The sequence below is a fragment of the Lutra lutra genome, chromosome 4 (assembly GCF_902655055.1).
Source record: "Lutra lutra chromosome 4, mLutLut1.2, whole genome shotgun sequence".
Taxonomy (NCBI): domain Eukaryota; kingdom Metazoa; phylum Chordata; class Mammalia; order Carnivora; family Mustelidae; genus Lutra; species Lutra lutra.
This window is the reverse complement of record NC_062281.1, coordinates 33303099-33322197: the sequence shown is the minus strand read 5'-3', so window position 1 is coordinate 33322197 and position 19099 is coordinate 33303099.

The window sequence follows — 19099 nt, the reverse complement described above, 5'->3', positions numbered from 1 at the left end:
ACCATGATCAAATGGGATTTATTCCTGGGATGGAAGGATGGTTCAACACATGCAAATCAATAAATGTGATATACCACATTAATAGAATAAAAGACAAAAATCATATAATGTCAATAAATGCAGGAAAAGCACTTGACAAAACTCAATATCCTTTCATGATAAAAAAATTAGCAAAGTTGGTCTAGAAGGAATGTGCCTCAATATAATAAAGATCATATATGTAAAGCTCACAGTTAATATCACACCCAACAGTGAAAGGTTGAAAGCTTGTCCTTTAAGACCGAGAACAAGGCAATGGTGACCACTTCCAGCATTCCTAGTCAACATAGTCCTAGGAGTCCTAAAACAATCAGGTAGGAAAAAGAAATGAAAGGTATCCAATTTAGAAAGGAAGAAGCAGAACTGACATGGTCATCCAGATGACATGGATTTATATTAGACAAACTACTAAAATACACACAAATACTGTTAGATCTAATTTAAAGAAAAGTTCAGTAGTGTTGCAGGATACAAAATCAATTTAGAAAAATTAGTAGAATTTTATATAATAATAATGGGTTATCCAAGAATGAAATAAAGAAAACAATCTTGTTTACAATAGCATCAAAAACCAGGGGCGCCTGGGTGGCTCAGTTGGTTGAGCAGCTGCCTTCGGCTCAGGTCATGATTCCAGGCTCCTGGGATCGAGCCCCGCATCGGGCTCCCTGCTTAGCGGAGAGCCTGCTTCTCTCTCTCCCTCTGCCTGCCGCTCTGCTTACTTGTGCTCTCTATCTCTCTGTCAAATAAATAAATAAAATCTTTAAAAAAAAAAAAAAAACATACATTTGACCAAACATCTCAACATTGAAAATTGCATGACATTGATGAAAAAACTAAAGACACAAATAAGTAGAAAGATACCCTGTGTTCACAAATTTTCTATTAAAATGTCTATACTACTTAAAACCATCTATAGATATAAAACAATCTCTATTAAGATTCTAATGTCATTTTTTTTACAAAAAAAAAAAAAAAAAGAAATTCTAACATTCATATGGAACCTCAAAAAACTCTGAATAGCCAAAGCAATCCTGTGAAGGAAGAAGAAACCTGAAGTCATCACAATTCCCAATTTCAAACTATTCTACAAAGCTATAGTAATCTAAACAGCATCGTACTGCATAAAAATAGAAACAGACCAATGGAAGAGAATCAAGAGCCCAGAAACAAACCTTCACATATAAAGCCAATGAATATTTGACATGGGTGCCAAGAATACCCAATGGGGAAAAGTTAGTCTCTTCAAAAAATGGTGTTGAGGAAACTGCACAATCACATGCAAAAAAAATGAAATTGGACCCCAACATCACACCATACACAAAATTCAACTCAAAATGGATTAAAGACATAAATATAAGACCTGAAACTGTAAAACTACTAAAAGAAAACATAGAGTAAAGCTCTTTGACATTAGTCCTGGCAACATTTTTTTTTATATGACATTAAAAGCATGAGCAACAGAAGCAAAAATGAACAAGTGGAACTTTGTCAAACAAAAAAGTTTCTGCACAGGAAAAAAAAAAAGCCCACTAAAGAACCAAAAAACAATCAGGAAAATGAAAGGGCAACATAGAGAACAGGAGAAAATATCTGAAAATCATCTATTTTATAAGGGATAATATCTAAAATATATAAAGAATACGAATTATTCAAAAGCAAAGAAAAAAAATCCAATTTTAAAAAAAGGCAAAGGAACCGTGTAGACATTTTTCTAAAAAAGACATACAGAAGGACAAAAGATACATAAAAAGCTGTTCAACATCACTAATCATCAAGAAAAATACAAATTAAAACCACAATAAGATTTCACTTCATACCTGTTTAATGGCTATTATCAAAAAGACAATAGGTAGCAAGGTTGGCAAAGATGTGGAGAAAAGAGAACCCTTGTGCACTGTTGGTGAGGATGTAAATTGATATAGCCATTATGGAAAACACTATGGAGTTTCCTCAAAAAATTAAAAATAGAACAATGTATGATCCAGCAATTCTACTTCTGGGTATACTTCCAAAGGAAACGAAATAACATTCTTGAAGAAATATCTTCATCCCAGTGTTAATTGCAGCATTCAATTTGTACATACACACAGTGGAATACTATTCATAAAGAAGGAAATCCTGCCTTCTGCAACAACATCAACCTTGAGGGCATTATGCCCATTTATTTTATTTTTTTTTAAAGGTTTTATTTATTTATTTGACACAGAGAGAAAGAGAGATCACAAGTAGGTAGAGAGGCAGGCAGAGAGAGGAGGAAGCAGTCCCACTGCTGAGCAGAGAGCCCAATGCGGGGCTCGATCCCAGGACCCTGAGATCATGACCTGAGCCGAAGGCAGAGGCTTAACCCACTGAGCCACCCAGGTGCCCCCATTATGCCCATTTAGATTATGAATCTAAAAACCTGAACTCATAGAAATACAGAGTGGTGGTTGCCAGGATCTGAGGGGTGGGGAAATGCAGGGATACTGGCCAAAGGCTATATGTATACTTCCAGCCATAAGATGAATATATTCTGGGTATGTAATGTACAACATGATGATTATATTTAATAATATCACATTATATACTTTAAAGTTGTTAAAAGAATAGATCTTAATTGTTATCACCACACACAAAAAGCAGTGATTGTGCGAGGGGAGATCGTTAACTAATCTTTTGGGGTAATCATTTCACAATATTTACATGTATCAAATCATCATGTTGTACACTGTGTGTGTGTATTTATACACACACACACACACATATATATATATATCAGCACATATATCACTATATATATCAGCACATATATCACTGATTTTATAACATATTGTATATAATGTGTAATATATATATGTATCAGTATATATATGGTGTGAATAAAGTCTTGTTTAGTAATAGTATTTCACAGGAAAGAGACTGTGGGACAGAGATTATAGCCTGATGCTGATGTGTTTTCTCATACTGTGGCTGTAAGAGATGTTAATGGACCAGATGAAGTACAACAGCACTTTCAGAGGAATCCTGTTTGCCCTGGGAAAAGAAAAAATAACAGCATAAATAAGAAGACCTCTGGTGACACAGGTACACATTACACTTCTCTTTACTGAAGACCACAAAGATTTAACTAGGCAAAACATTTAACAAGGTGGCAACTTCTCCATCAGAATTCCATGGGGGCTGATTTTTGAGAAAGGAGGGATAAACATGAGAAAGGAGAGATAGACAAGACCTTGTATGTGGTTTTTACAAGGAAGAGAGTCATACGGTTGTGTTTTTGAAGTGCATATGTGAGTGTGGTGGGTTGGGAGTGGGAAAACAACTCTCAAAAGTGGAACATGAGCCAGGACAGCTGGCTGGCAGTGAATGGACATTAGTGCCTCAACCCACCCCTCTGCTATGTAAGTTCATACAGTTTCAGTCTCCTCTGAAGTCTTCAGAGTCCCTTCCTCAGTATTTGTGATGACCAGTCTCTCTGAAACTATAGATAGTGCACCTTCATTATCTTCCTGTTGATCTCAGACTCACTATCCTCCAATTTCGTCTCCTCTTGTTCTTACCTTTTATGCAATTTTCCCTTCCCAACTGGTCTCTTCCAGATGTTGAATGCATAGCTAGAAGAAGATCCAGCTGCTTCGTGCTTGCTTGCTCTTACCATCTTCTTCTTTTCTTGTATTCTAGGCCTTGGAACCTGGACAGCCAACCCCAGGCACCCCTCTAGGTTCTATTTTGACTTCTGAATCTCTTAGCTTCAAGAGCAACTCTTTCATGTGGAGTTGAGACCTTTCTTACTTTCACACCTACATTTTTATTTTTAACTTAACGTAGTTTAACTTAAATTTCTTTAAGAATAAAAGTTATCCTACTTAAAGAATATTGTTAAATAAACTAAAAGGGAAGGTATACCCGGAGGGTTTATATTTGGAAAATATTCTCCTGAAAGATGTGCCCTGAGGTTGCCTGTGGCACCAAGCCAGGCAACAGCCTTGAGGGCACATAGGGGTTACAGTGATGAGGGCCAAAGACTCTGGTGCCAAGAGTTATTACAGAGGCTGCCCAGGCCAAGGCACTTTGAGTGAAGGCCAGGATCCAAAATAGCAGAGAGAAACATATACAGAGCAGAAGGGTTAGAACCCCAAGAACACAGATCAGAACAGGAAGGCTAAGGATGGTGAGCATTGGTGCTACTTGTAGAGATGCTCTCTAGCAGTGAAGGATAATAAGAGGAACTCTCTTTGGACTGCTGTGGTTTCAGCCTTCCTGCAGTTGCAAAGAGGCTTTTGAGAGGGTGGAGGCCACACATTTAATAGTAATTTTTGGCAATTGCCAAAAGAAACAAAGCATGTAGGAAAACTCCATTGAATAGAAGAAGTCTTTGTCACTCATTAATGATTTGCTGAATAACACAGCTCTTCATTTTGTTAGTTTCCAAGGTGCTTAGCAGAAGTGGAGAAAATGGTGAGGCAAATGGTATAATAGTTTATAGGACCCATGCACTCCTGGGCATGAAGTGATTCTGCAGTCACCTCCTGAAAAACAGCTGAAATGCCCAGTCACTTAAAAGTATCATACAGCGAGTACCATGGAATTCAGCAAAACTGTCAAGTGCAACTCCTGTAAAATTTCACTTCCATCCGTTTTCCTCTTCTACCTGCCTCTCCTCACCCAAACTGAGAACTTCAGAATGTTTTGATTTCTTCCCTCTCTCTGCCTTCACCCTCACATCAGTATTTTTTTTTTCAGAAAATGTAATGTTCTCATCTCTCAGTATCAAAAATTCCCTTTCACTTTAGACCTACTAATCCATGTTAACTACTCCTAGTCATTTAGGTTAACTCTGTATTTGTGGCTAAGTTTGTTGACCACTATTATTTCTTCCCATCTTCTTCTATTAAGAGTTTTGGTTCTGGTGTTTTGCTTATTTGTTTTGGTTAGTGTCCTTTCATCATTGTTTTCCCTGGAAAGCATACTTAACAATATGCTGGAAACTGAATTTTCTTTTACTCTCACAGGTAGTATCTTGGGTGAGGTCTGTCATCTTCCCAGTACTGAGAGGTTATTCCCTGTCTTCTAGCTTCAAATGTTCAAATGTATATGTCTTTTTTCATGTAGTATGCCTATAACACAGTCAGGAAGCCCTTTTTGCCTTTTTTCTTTTAACACTAACCTTCTTTTTGACGTTCCTGGTCATTAATATGGCTATCAACAGTGATCATCATTTTCCTCCAAGTTATTTTTAATCACAGCCAATGTCTAGTAGGTATCCCATTGTGATTCTGGTTTGCATTTCACTGATGATTGGTATGTTGAGCACTTCTTCAAGTTCCCATTGTATGTCTACTTTGCAGAAATGTCTATTCAGGCCTTTTGTTCATTTTTTTTTAATGTGAGTAATAACAAATATGAGGCTTTTTTTGCTATTGAGTTAAAGGAGTGCCTATACATTTTGGATATTAGTTTCCTATCAGATGGGTGATTTGCAAATATTTTCTTCCATTTTACACCATCAGTTGCCTTTTCATTTTGCTGATTGTTCCTTTTGCTGTGCAGAAAATTTTCAGTTTACAACAGTCCCAATTTGTTTATTTTTGCATTTGTTGCCTGTGTTTTTGGTGTCAGATTCAAAAAATCATTGCCAAGACTACTACCAAGAATTGTTTCCTCTAGGGGCGCCTGGGTGGCTCAGTGGGTTAAGCCGCTGCCTTCGGCTCAGGTCATGATCTCAGGGTCCTGGGATCGAGTCCCGTATCGGGCTCTCTGCTCAGCAGAGAGCCTGCTTCCCTCTCTCTCTCTCTCTCTCTCTCTGCCTGCCTCTCCATCTACTTGTGATCTCTCTCTGTCAAATAAATAAATAAAATTAAAAAAAAAAGAATTGTTTCCTCTATATTTTCTTCTAGGAGTTTTATAATTTCAGAACTTACATTTAAGTTTCTAATCCATTTTGAGTTGAATTTTGTGTATGGTATGATGTTGGGGTCCAATTTAATTCTTTTGCTTGTGGATATCTAGTTTTCTCAACATCGTGGAGACATCCTTTCCTTATTTTGTATTCTTGGTGCCCTTGTTGAAGATTAGTTGACAGTATATGCATAGGTTTATTCCCTGTCTCTTGATTCTGTTCCACTGGTTTATGTATCTTTTCTTATGCTAGTACCATAGTCTTGATGGCTGAAGCTTTGTAATATGTTTTGAAGTGTCAGGAAGTGTGAGGTCTCCAGCTTTGTTCTTGTTCAGGATTTCATTTGCTAAGATCAGGATATTGATATCAGAATATCTTTATATACTTTGTAGATTCCTAAATATAATGCAAACTATCCATATTGTCCAAAATGTCTGTGTTCATTGGAGGTAGTAAATGAAAGTGCTTAATAGACAGAAATGGAGTTCGGCCATGTGGTTTTATTTCTTGTCTTCAGTACTAAAGAACTATGTGAACTTGAGAAATTAGTGACCTTCACTTGACTTAGTGTCTTCATCTTTCTTAATTTTTTAAAGATTTTATTTATTTATTTGAGAGAGAGAGAAGCATGAAAACGGGTTAGAGGGAGAGGGAGAAGCAGACTTCCGACTGAGCAGGAGCCGATGAGGGACTCGATCTCAGGACCCTTGGATCACAACCTGACCCAGAGGCAGATGTTTAACTGACTGAGACACCCGGGTGCTTCAGCAGGAGATAAGAATAGTACTTGCTTCTTAAGACTGTTGTAAAGATCACATATGAATGACCTAAAACTGTGCTTGGCACATAGTAAGGGCTATATGAGTCTTACCTTCATACATCTTCATACTCACTTTTGGCCCCATTCATACATCAACATACCTTCTGTTCAACCTAAAGAATCCTGAATTTACTTAAATATATGCACCTGAACACTGACTGATCTGACTGTTCGAATTAAGATTCTGTGCCCCAAAATAACAAATTCAGGTAAGCACTCTGCTGAAAGAATTCTGCCCTACTTAGATTTATTTCTATTTGTGCTTTATGTTACAATATTTAAAAAAATATATAAACATGTTATATTGAAATAGTCAATCCCTCCAAAGGAAGAAATAGTTCATTTCCATCAATAACCTTGGCTTTTGGAAAACCTGTACTTTTAAATGAAATACTATAGTGGCAGGCTTATCACTTACAACAGAAATATTGAAACCCACTACAAACAAATTTTAAAAAGGCTTTTATGGGGGCGCCTGGGTGGCTCAGTGGGTTGGGCCCCTGCCTTCAGCTCTGGTCATGATCCTGGGATCCAGCCCCACCTTGGGCTCTCTGCTCAGCAGGGAGTCTTCTTCCCTCCCCCTCTCTGCCTGCCTCTGCCTACTTGTGATCTCTCTCTCTCTCTCTGTCAAATAAATAAATAACATCTTAAAAAAAAAAAGAGCCTTTTATGTTTTTGTCTAAATGCTCAGCCTACATTGGTTTCCTCTGTGAGAAGCCAAGGTTAGGTTGCAGTGGAAACTATTACTGGGAAAAATAATCTCTATGGAATTTACATTCTCATTGGCAATATTCTACAAAAGCTAAATGATCTTTTATTGGGAAGACCTTCTGGAACACTGAAAGCTTAAGAAATTTTTGTTGTTTATTTGTTGAGTACTTAATTGAGAATATAATTATTGTTTTATACTTCCTGATTCATGTAAAATTACAAAGACAGGACATATCTTCTGGTTTAATGAATTTAGACATAATTTTTATTAAAGAAATGGTCATAACTGATCTATGAATCTTTACAGTAATGCACATTTCTCAAACATTTTTGTGTTAGTAACAACAAACTTGTTAAACACAATCTGACTTGGTACCCCTATATATTGAACAAGCAAAGGAACGTGGCTCTGATTGAAGTAGGAGTGTAGGATACAATTTGGAGTAGTTGCTTCTCAGGCTTTTCTTTGCTTAATTTCCCCGACTCTCTGACCATTGGTTTTTGAACAGTAGTGGGCAGATAATTATGTACTTGCTGAACAAACATCTTACTACAGAGAACACTGTGTTAAAAACACTGACCTGGAAAAAAAATAAATTAAAAAAAATTAAAAAACACCGACCTGAATTAGGAGGGCCCTACCTGGAGGGTTACATCACTGTATGGAAATGGGCCACTCTAAGACTTAGTTTTCTTCCATGTGAACTGAAAAGGGCATCCCACAAAATTGGGAAACAGGTAATAAATATGTTTTTAAGCTGTGTCAGGATCCCAAATAATATGTTTGATTTTTTCTTTAATTCCCAGGCGTTGAAAGCATTTAAAATTCATTATATATATATTATATACATATTATATATATATATATATGTGTGTGTGTGTGTGTGTGTGTGTGTATGTATATATACATGTATACACACACACGTATAATGTTAGAGGTCTTTAAAAATATTGTCTTACCTGTTAAATTGAATTCTTTTCTTGAAATTTATTTTCAAATGTGGTGTGTGAGGATCAAAATCTTTCATCTTCCCTATTTTCCCAATAGCTGTTTAAGAATAATCTGTCCCTTTGCCATCGACTTGTGAAGCTTTCTTTATCATTTTTAAATTCTCATAAATCTTTATCCCATTTCTTTTAGTATTTATGTCTCAATTTTTTCATAACTTTTTTATTATGAAGCAACAAGGTATTTGTGGAAATTTGGGGGAAAATACAGAAAAACACAAAGAAGAAAATTAAAAGTTCCCTGTAAACATTAAAATTCTGGAGAAATGTCTTCTAGTCATATGTATATCTTTACAAAGGATGCTGTAATTTTTATGAAGGAACGGCCCCAAATCAGGCTCAAGTAAACAAAAATGGTTGCCAAACTGGTTTCTGAGAAGGACAAGTGTTCTGTAGCATGAGACACAGATGTAAATTTAGGTATAAAAGTCTAGAGATAGAAGCTGGGGCAGTATGTAAGAGCAGAGAAGGGAGCCTGGAAATCTGTAAGTATGAGAGAACAGGAGAAAGCGAATTAAAAACTCATGTGGAAGTGTACACTAAAAGTGCCAAGAGAACAAAAATGTCTAGTAAAACATTTTTAAATTGTCTGCTGAGCTACCTTCCCTATAAGATCTTCAGTAAAACCACACTACTCACTAAGGTTTCTGTTTGACAGGATTCTTCAGGCAATGGTCTTCAAATTTTTGGTTCTTATTCTCTAAAATAAAATTTGAAAGACCTTGAGAGCATTTTTAGGATCACAGCAGACATTTTTTATCATGTGTAAATAGTTTCAAAACATTTAATTTCTGATGATTAGCAAGTATTGACATGTTAAAAATGTCACATTGGTTTATTGTATCTAATAGAATCTAAATATAATAGCAGTTTGATACCTACCATCATCCACTAAAAAAAAAGTCATAAGGATCTTCTTTAACAGTGAAGGCAAGAGTAGAAAAAGAATCCAAAATATATCTAACATATTTTCAGACAGATCTGTGTAATGAAAGAATACACAGTAAATGAAAGTGAAGGTTTGGAAGTGAATTCACATTAAAATGTCTATTCCTTCTTGGATCAAGAGACAAAGAAGACAACTAACACTTGGGATATAGATATAAATCCTTTTCTTCCTTCTTTCCTTTCTTTCCTTTTTTTTTCCCCCTGCAAAAGTAAGGGCATATTATACATGCAATTTTGAACCTTAAAATTTCCAGATGGCATCATTTTAGGTCAAGTATTCTTCAAATATGTTCTAATTATTTTATATCATTCCATCATTATTGTATACTATTATTATTTTTCAATCTGGAAACATTAATCTAGAAGTTTGGGTAGTTTATGTTTAGATTTTAGAGTATAGGATTTCCAGATCTTCTATGGATCTGAACTCAATATTCTGCTTCTCCAAGTTACTAAGTTTGTGGCTTCTTACCATCTCACCTGGACTAATGATAACGGAGCTTCCCCAGACCAGAAAGTCAAAAGGTAGAGTTCTCACCCAGTGCAGTGGCACTCTTTCTAGCATAAATATTTCCCAAGTTTCTGCCTACTACTGGGTGTTTTCTATTGCTTTCAACTTGTAGTTTTTAGTATTTTTGCCCATGTTTATAATTGTTTATTTGTGGAAGAATCCCCTGACCTTTTCTCATCACTATTATGGAAATTTTGTCCAAGTCAATATTATTAGATTATTAAAAGCGCTTGCTAACTTTATAAAGTGAAACTTACTGCTTTCTTAATATTGTAGTTCAGATTACTAGTACAATTGAGCATTTTCTGTGTGTTTATTGACTATTTATATTACATCACTTGTAATATAAATTTCTTTTTATATTTCTTTTGCCTATGTTAAAATTCTGTAGTCCTATTTTTTCTATTGATTAAGAAGAATTTCTGTTATTCAAGAATTATCATTCTGCCAAAATTGTTTGAAATATACTTTCCTGTTGGTAATTTACCTTTAAATTTTCTTTATGATATGATTAACATATAAATTGATTTTTAAAGGAGCAACATTTCTACAAATTTAAATCTTATCTGGAGACCCAGTTTATCTTTTCATTTATTCGAATTGATGTTTATCTATCCCAGTAATAGAGTGAATTTTAGTATGGGTCTCATTTATTACATTTTTAATGTTTCCCATTATTGATATTGCTAGGTATTTTCATGATGTATTTTTTCTTCATTATGACTTCTAGATGTTGTGATTTTATGGAAAAATTATCCCTGCCCCATCATTTGTTTACTATTTTACTAAAGTTACTTATATGTATCATCTCATTTAATTCCCCAAACAAAACTATCACCTAAATATTATTATTATCCCCATTTTATATTAAAAATTTCAGCCATATATGAGTTTTAAAACATATGGGTTAGAATATAATGAGCATCCATGTACATGTACAACTTAAGAAATAACTACTCATTTGGGGCACCTGGGTGACTCAGTGGTTAATTAAAGCCTCAGCCTTCGGCTCAGATCATGGTCTCAGGGTCTTGGGATCGAGCCCCACATTGGGCTCTCTGCTCAGCGGGGAGCCTGCTTCCCCTCTCTGTCTGCCTACTTGTGATCTCTGTCTGTCAAATAAATAAATAAAATCTTTAAAAAAAAAAAAGAGAACTACTCATTCGTATTTACTATATATCATTCCCATGCAGTTTATATATTTTTATGACAAGATATAGGACTATAAAGATATATAGTATTTCTTTTTGCCTTTAAAGACATAAATAAAGGGTGTTATACTGTGTATATACATCTGTCTTTTTAATTTGATACTGTGTTTTCACATTTTTCCATTGTCAAATATGTATCTCTATTTCATTCATTTAAGCTGCTTTATAACATTCTTTTGTATAAATATATTGCATTTTATTTATAGTCTCATGTTTATGAACTTATTGTTTATTATAATCTATATTATCAAATATTTATGCATATTTTTATATTTGTCTTTTTATGCATAAGTGCTAGGGTTTTTCTGTGATACAGTACTAATAGAATTTCTGAGATATAAGAAACACATATCTTAACTTTACTAGATATTTACTTTAACTTTACTAGATATTGAAAATTACTATCTAATAGTGACTAATATATACTCCTATTAATAGTGTGTAAGAGTTGCCATTTCACTACATATGTGTCAATTCTTGGTACCCTCAGAATTTAATTTTTGTCAATCTGGTGAGTGTGAATGGATATCACATCTTTAAAATTTTTATCTTCCTGATTCCTAGTGATGTACATATTTTTCAATTTTTATTATGCATTTTTTCATCAGCTAACTGCCTTTCATATATCTTCCCCCTATTATGCTAGGTTCTTTCTCTTCTTTACTGATTGCTAGCACTTGTTAAATTGTCAGAATAAGAAGTGTTTTCATTTTTTTTTTAAGTAGACTCCACACCCAGCATGGAGCCCAATATGGGGCTGGAACTCACAACCCTGAGATCAAGATCTGAGCTGAGATCAAGAGTTGGATGTTTAACCAACTGAGCCACTCAGGCACCCCCAGGATAAAAATTCTTTCACAGATTTATGCACTGAAAAGATTTTAAATTTTCTTTTGAAATTCAGTTGTTTGAATTTTTAAAAAATAAAATTTATCATTTTTTCATTGAAGTTTGTGCCTTTGTTTTCTACTTTAGGAATATTCAACTACAAAGTCTAGAAATATTTACTATTATTTTAGTGATTTAAAATTTTTAAATTTTTATAATTAACTTTTTATCTTTCTGAAAGTGATGTAGGACTGAGCAAACATTATTTTATATGCAGATAACTAATTTTTCTAGTACCATTTTATTAAAGAATTTACTGATTAGACATATCACTTGTCATATATGAAATACCCATATATATATGGCTCTGCTTCTTATCTTTACTTATGTTCAATTAATGTTTTTTCTACTTTTGTGCAAATAACATACTAAATTAATTATATGGTTCATATAAGTCTCTTAATCATCAATGTAGTACACTTCACTTTTTCCTATTTCAAAATTACCTGTTTTTCTTGGCCTTTTGTTCTTCCTTATAAATTTGTAGACACAGCTTATCCATGTCTGTAAAAATACTCAGCTGTGGGGCACCTGGGTGGCTCAGTGGGTTAAAGCCTCTGCCTTCAGCTTGAGTCATGATCTTGAGGTCCTGGGATCGAGCCCCACATCAGGCTCTCTGCTCTGTGGGGAGCCTGCTTCCTCCTCTCTCTCTCTGGCTGCCTCTCTGCCTACTTGTGATCTCTGTCAAATAAATAAATAAAATCTTTAAAAAAAATACCCAGCTGTGATTTTTAGTGTAATTTCTAAATGTGTAGACTAATTTATGAATAATTAAAACTTTTTTTTTAATTGGGTTTTTCCATTTTGGGCACCACTATTTTGTGTCTTTCAATAATTTTTTGTATTTTTCCATATATATTTATCTTATTTTTAGATACAGCCATTCTTAGTTACTTCTATTACATTCATTCTTTTCACAAATGTATATTCAGCATTATGTTGCAAACACTTATCATAGTTATTTGGAAACATTAAAAAAATAATGATCCTTGTCTTGAGCACCTAGACAATATAATCACAAAGTGGATAAATAAATTATGAGTTCTCTTCCAGTGTGGCTAAGGAAGTGTCTAACCAACTGGCTCTCCCAAAGGTAACAACTACAAACTCTGTTCAACAACTGAACTGATTACCTAAAGGCTCTTGGACAGAGTGAGTTTCCTGTTGCTATATCCTTAAGGTTGAGGGCAGACTGAGACAATATGCCAATGGTTCCACATAAGGCAAATAAAACGCTGACAAAAACCACATAGTTATTTTATTTTCATGAAGCAGGAGACAGAGTTTGGGGCAACCACAGTTGCTGGGAAGTAAATGGAGACAATACTGGAAGGAAAAGAACAAGAGAGAAAACTCAAATTTGTGAACAATGTCGCCCCAATCTCTGCCTGATCTCTGACTTATTTAAGACCAGGACAGATTGTAAGCAGCCTAGCAAGGGGAAAAAAATAACTGAATTGAGATGGGTAGTTCTCATAAAGTCTGTGTTTGCAGCTTTGCTAAGTATATTGCCTACCAAAACAGAAATATAAATATTGTTCAAAGGTCTATAACAGAATCTGGGTCTTCCACAAAAATATTATTCACAATGTCCACACTGCGGTTTAAGGTCATTTAACATATGAAGAACCTATTTTCTCAAAACAAAATACATCCAACAGGGTTCAGCCCTGAAATGACTTAGATGTTTAAATTAATAAACAATATCTTTAAAGCATTATAAGTACATTTAATAAAGTAAAGGAAAATATGTTTGTGGTAAAAAAAAAATAAGAAATCTCTATAGAGAAAATCTTTTAAATCTATAAAGAAATCAAATAAGAATCCTATATGAAATATCCAACATTTGAAAAATATTAACTAGATGATTGTAACTGCATAAGGGAGATAATAGAGGAATGAATATTTGAACTTGAAAATATATCCATAGAAGTTATTTAATCTACTAAACCCAGGGGAAAAAAGTGAAGAAATTGAACAAGGCATCTGTGGGACAATATGAAAAGTTTGAATACGTGTACAATTGTAGTCCAATAATACAGGGAGAAATAGAATAAAGCAAGTGAAATATTTGAATAAACAATGACTAAAATCTCCTCAAATTTTGTGGAAGCAGTACATTTAAAGAATCAGTAAGCTCAGAGAACCCAATGCAGTACCAAAATTAATGAAATCATCCTGAAAATCAGCATTAAAGAGAAAATCTTGAAGTGACAAGAGAACACATTTGTAGAAGGGAAGGACAATTTGAATGATTTCTGACATCTCATTGGAAAATATGAAGACTAGAAGGCAGTGAAACAATATCATTAAAATTTTTTAAAAATATTTTATTTATTTATTTGACAGAGAAAGAGATCACAAGTAGGCAGAGAGGCAGGTAGAGAGAGAGGGGGAAGCAGGCTCCCCGCTGAGCAGAGAGCTGGATGTGGGGCTCGATCCCAGGACCCTGAGATCATGACTTGAGCCAAAGGCAGAGGCTTAACCCACTGAGTCACCCAGGTGCCCCTCATTAAAATTTTAAATACAAAAACATGATCAATCTAGAATTCTATATCCATTGGACACAATTTTTTTCAGAATGAAGAAGAAATAAAAAATACATTCAAATAAAAGAACACTACAAAAATTTGTTCCTAGCCCATCTGCACTATAAGAAATGCTAATGGAAGTTGTTCAGTGTGAAGGGAAATGATAACCAATGAAAGCTTATATTTTCAGGAAGGAAAGAAGAGAACAAAAATGGTAAGTGTCTGGATAAATATGAAAACCTTTATTTTCCATTTAGTTTCTTTAAGGTATACAATACAGATTAAAGTAAAAATTATAGCATTTTCTTGTGGGAGTTATAATGTATGCTGATGTAAGTTTTTGATAATTATAATAAAGGATTTGGGTGGTTAATAAACCTACATGTTCCCTATGTATTCCTATATGCATTTTACATGAGCTAGCACAATATCAATTGCAAGCAGACTGTGAAAAGATAGGGAGGTATATTTTAATCCCTAGAATAAACTTAAAAATATGCAAAGAGACATAACTAAAAAGCCAATGGAGGAATTAAAATAAAAAATCTTAAAGATATTCTAATAATCCAAAAGGAGTCAGAAATCAGTAACAGGAGAACACCACCACCACCAACAACAACAGCAACAAAACCCAAGGGTGGCAAAGAGGAAACAATTAATAAAATGGTAGACCCAAATTCAATGACATCAGTAATCATATTACATGTTAATGGCATAAACTTTCCACAAAAAGCAGAAATTGTCAGAATAAAGGAAAGGTAGGCTTCATCTACACATTGTCTAGGAGAGACATCCTTTGAATATAAAGATACAGATAGAATCAAACTAAATGGGTAGGGAAAAAAGGTATACCATGCAAATAGTAAACACAAAAAGTCTGGAGTGGATAAATTATTAACAAATAAATGATGCACTATGTTAGAAGATAATAAGTACCTTGTAACTTTTTTAGAAGTTGAACAAAGTATGGAGATCAGGAGTTTGGTAGGAATTATAATTTCAAATGGATTGTTTAGGTAGATCTAAGGTGATATTTCATTAAGAACAGAAGAAACTTTCCATGGTCAAGAATTAAGAAGCAACCAATTTCAGTCTCATACCCTAGTTAGACTGCTGCTGATGGTGATGAGATGAGTGACCACCATGTAGCTCCTCAGTCACTGTATAATTAATTCTAATTCCTTGTATTATTCACTCTGATCCTTGTATTATTCACATGCTCTTGTGTGGCTGTTCCAAAAGGCACAGAGAGGAAACAGGACCTGTTACCTCAAGTCTCATTAGAGTGGGATCTAGAATTATGCTGCCACCAAGATTATAATTAATGATGAAGAATAATTCACCTGCGTGATTAACAATTTGGGGTAAGTGTAGGCTATTACATTTAAAAAAATGGTCAAATGTTACTAGAAATTTTCTTTCCAGTTTGAATTGATACTGCTAGGTGCTATGGATAAGAGTATGAATAAGTAATTCTCTTCATGGGTAACCATTCAAATGAGTAACCTTAGTATTTTGTACTAGATATTATTATGGAAGTTAGTTTAAAATGAATAAGGACAAAAGTAGAATACCTGGGAAGGTAGAAGAAAACTAGCAATTAGATAGGCCATGAAGGATGCACAGGTGCATGTTAGGCAGACATAGAAGGAAAAGTGGGTTGAAGGCAACTGTATGGAAATGTGAAAGGAGGTGTGAATATGAACTGCATATTTGGTGTGTAATGAGCAATCCCAAATAGCTGGAACACAGGGCTTGTAGTGCAAGACAGGAGAGTGAAGATAAATATGAAAAATGTAAAATGCTAAGGAATTTGGTATTGTAGAGACAAATAATGGTTTTAAGTAGGAGGGTGCAAGGATCAGATCTATGTTTTAAATTATATCTCTGGAAACCATCTAAAGGATGAATGGGTAAAAATGCAGATATTGAAGAAAGAGAAGCCACAGAGGCTTTGCCTTTGTCTAAATAAGTCCTGAATTAAATAAATAAAAACCAAGTATCGAATTAATGGATGGGGGTAGAATGTATATTTGAGAAATGTTTCCTAGCCAGAGTTACCATGAAAATTATGAAATGGAGGGAGTGGGTAAAAATGCTTTCTTTATTAATCAGAATGTATGAATCCGAATTTCCCAGAGGAGCAATGTTGCTTTTGAATACAGTTAAGAAAAGAAAGGTTAAAAACAAACAAACAAACAAACAAACAAACAACAACCAGATTCAGGCTGAAAAAGAAGGAGATAGTAGAAATTATGAGCTCCCATTTTAGGTATATTAACTTTAAGATGCTCATAGGATAAAGAGAGAGATACACATAACATGTGACTATCCTGGCATTTTAGAGAGAACCTAAACCAGGAATTTTAATTTTGGATTCCTTAGTAAATGAATATTATTTGAAAGTATGGAATTAGATGTGACCTTCTAGGAGAAACATAAAAAATGAGAAGAAAAATGGAACAAAGGCAAAATCCTGGCAATACCAACACTCAAGGCAAATGAATAAACATCAGCAAAATAAAGAAAAATTAGATCAGGTAAAAGGAAAACCAAGGGAAAAATTAAAACTACATGAGAATATACTTTTAAATAAAGGATGAAAGAATAGAGACTCCAGAAATAGCAACAAATACAAAAGGGAATTTCACAGGGGAATAACAAATCAACAGGGAACTGTTGATACAGACCAAACTGTATCATTCAAAATACATTGTTGGAACTACCATTTGCTATGTGGAAAAAAATTTGAATACTTATACATGTTTTACAGAAAAATTAAGCCCAAATGGGTCAGAGATTTAAATTGATAAAAATCGAGGAAAGAAAATTAAATGGATAATAAGTAGATGTTTTCATAATCATGGAGAAGACCTTCATACAAAAACACAAAGAAAAAGCAAAATCATAATAAACAAAATCAAAAGGAAAAAGACAAATGAGAAAAGTATATGAAAAAAGCTTCCATCTCATTGTACAGAAAGAATTTCATATATCAGTTTTGAAAAATAAAGGCAAATATAAAATAAAAATGAATAAATCTTGTCTCTGGTCTAGAACTATTAGAAAATAAGGATAGTAGTGAGAGTTAATGATTTGTGAAATGCTAGATTTGTCACCAGTTCCAACTTCAGCATAATTTTTACCTCCTAGAAAATACAATGGGAGAGTAAGCAAGGGACACCAAACCAGAGGTCATCAAGGAGTAGGAATTGATGGCTTTCTTTAGCCATATTGTCATTTTGATAGCTGTATCTAAATCTCTAATCCAGAATCGAGGGGAAAAAAGGATAATCAATATAGTTGTTCCCTATGTATGAGAATGTAGGGAAGAAATCATGGAAACTGGAAAAACTCAAGATACATCAAATAGATCTAAGTGTGCAACATATAACTCTTTTGGCTACACTGCGAAATATGTTTAAAAATCTACCAGTGATTCCTATGACATTATAGCATCTTTCTGCCTAGTGCTTAAGGAAATCTTAACTCTAGCGAGCAGAGAAACTGGGCACTAGAACAGCTATTACCCAGGGTAATTTGTAACATAGTGTCCTTGTTGGATTTTCAAATCTAGGTGCAAAGTGTAGGTGCACTTTTTTTTTTTTTTTTTTTGGTAATTTATTTCTCTAAATTTTCACCAGGACTATAAATTGTTCAATAGAATTTGGTCTGGCATGGGTTGTAACAGTATCTTTTTCAGCCTGTGTAGATTTGGCTATGTGATAATAATAAATAAGCCTTGGAATTTCTATTTATTTTTCATTCAGGCAACAGTCAGATGTAGACCTGGCAGCTCTCTTGACCAGTTCCCCTCCAGACGGTGACTTAGGGACCAAAGATGCTTCTGTCTTTTAGTGTATCTGAAAAAATATACATTAATGTTGAATGGAAATACAGAAATAGATAATTGTGCAGTATTGTTTCAAGGACTGGGTATAAAAGTGTCCTTATATTATTTCTGCATACATTCCAATGACCTAAACTAAATCATATGGCTCCCAATATATTTTCATGGGAGAATAACATATGCAATTATCTATGTGCCCAGGAAGAGAAAACACTGTTGAAAACATAACATAGTCTTAACCACAGTCCAAATTCTGGTCAAGAAAATGTCTTATTCTTTTTCTCATATAACAAGGAGCTATGTCTGCTCCCTCTCTTCCCAAAGAAAATAATTAAATGCTCCTCCATTCACTCCATCCATTTCAGAATCCAAGTTCTCTGTCTCCACCATCAGGTCCGTATGTAACTTCTCATGGTCAGGTGACATATGAACAAAAAAGTCAAATTAATCTGTACCTTTACCTCACATCCACATACAGCACATCTACAATGAATACTAATAATTAGAAAGAGGAAGAATAAAGACATACACAGTAGTCAATGTTCTTTATTGATTCGGCAATACCTCTGCACAGAAACTGTGAATCTCACACCAGGGGTAGAGGCAGAGTAGAGAGGGTCAGGTTGCTGGACTAGGCCTTCATTCTACTCTTTGGGAGTAATTACTTTGTCACTTCTTCTCTGTGGCCCCTGGCTATAACCTCT